Below are 1,612 nucleotides of genomic sequence, written 5' to 3'. Positions count from 1 at the left end.
ATTATGAAAAGTGGAAGGCACTGCTTGGTTGCTCTGATTCCAAGAGAAATTTAGGTGATTTCTCCATCTTGAATTATAGGTTTTACTATATGGATTATTCTGGTATAAGGCATTAACACTATCATTAGAAGTGCCCCCAGAGGTGTTAGGGCATTCTTCTATGACATGTCCAGGGGACTGGCACCAAGCACAAATCTTAACCAAATTGACTGATGATGGCTCTCTAGGAACAATAGCCTCAATCCTCTTGATTAGGCTATCCAAATGGGCTTCCTTGGCTACTATCCCATCCACAAAATATCCTTTTCCTCCTATGGTTCTTTCACTCTCTTGGGTTGATTCCCACTCACGGGTTTTGTCAGCTAAGTCAAGTAAAAATTTCCATGCCTTTCCTTCATCTGTAAAGGATGTGAATCCCTCAGGGCACATAGACTCTATCATTTGTTTAGTTGGGTAATCAATACCCTCATAAATTATTTGACATAAATGCCATAGGTCTAGGCCATGGTGAGGGCATTCTTGGAGTAGATCCTTGAATCTCTCCATAAGTTTGGAAAATGACTCACTAGGCTTTTGCCTAAACTGAAGGATATCACTTCTAAGCTTATTGGTCTTGTGAGTTGGGAAAAACTTCTTAAGGAAGACAACTGTGAACTGTTCCCATGAGGTTATGGAATTTGTGGGTAATCCATACAACCACTTCTTAGCTTGGTCTTTCAATGCAAAAGTGATAAACCTAAGCTTAACAGCATCATCAGAAAGCTGTTGGATCTTAATTAGAACACATACCTCTTCAAATTCCCTTAGAAATAGGTATGCATCCTCAGAGGTCAACCCATGGAAGTGGGGCAACATAGTGATGTATTGAGATTTGAGTTCTAAATTATTGCCCTGGGCTTGTGGTAGAACTATGCAGGAAGGTTGGGCTGTTCTAGCAGGGTAGAACCTATCTTTCAGAGATTTAGGTGAAGGGTTATGCTGTTGGTCTCCCATATTGAAGGGTTTTAAAGAGAGCAAACGTATAGGGTCACTACTTGTTGGATCTCTTCTTTCTAACCGATTCTTAGTATTACGTACCCACTTAACACTCATGCAACAGAAAAACTACCCGCAACTAAAGTAAGACAAGCACAAAAGAATGGATAGCAAAACTCTTTTTTTTTTTTTTGATTTTTTGATTTTTTTTTATTTTTTTATTTTTATTTTGGCTTTTTGGGAGCTTACCGGCAGGGATCCGGGGTTGCTCAGGTCAATTCCTGAGGTACTGCTACAGGGCGAAACCTGTCTTTATCATACTGTGAGGCATGACGACCTCCACTGATACAACTATTATTGCAAGTTGTTCTTCTCAGGAATTCAATAAAAGAAAAGAAAAATATAAAACAAAGCAAACAAAGCACTCCGATTTACCAAAAGAAAGTGAAAAATAACATGGAACTGTCTCCCCGGCAACGGCGCCAAAAACTTGTTTGAGATTTAAAATGTAACCGCAAGCGTACGGATCAGTGTAGCTACGGGTCGAACACAGGGAGAGCAGCCACTTTATTTTTTTATTTCTTTTAATAATGCGAAAGTGAACCGATTAATGGTTGTGATCTAATTCTAATTACCG

General features: G+C 39.3%; 1 non-coding gene across 1 annotated transcript; it reads left to right on the top strand.

Moving 5' to 3' along the window:
* The first annotated feature begins 499 nt into the window (after positions 1-499).
* On the top strand, positions 500-606 carry LOC122062271. The gene has a single exon (XR_006134892.1). It is a non-coding gene; the product is annotated as a small nucleolar RNA R71 (small nucleolar RNA).
* Positions 607-1,612: the final 1,006 nt, after the last annotated feature.

This window comes from Macadamia integrifolia, chromosome 14 (assembly GCF_013358625.1).
Source record: "Macadamia integrifolia cultivar HAES 741 chromosome 14, SCU_Mint_v3, whole genome shotgun sequence".
NCBI lineage: Eukaryota > Viridiplantae > Streptophyta > Magnoliopsida > Proteales > Proteaceae > Macadamia > Macadamia integrifolia.
The sequence above is the reverse complement of the archived record's forward strand: the minus strand, read 5'-3'. Positions and strand labels throughout refer to the sequence as shown.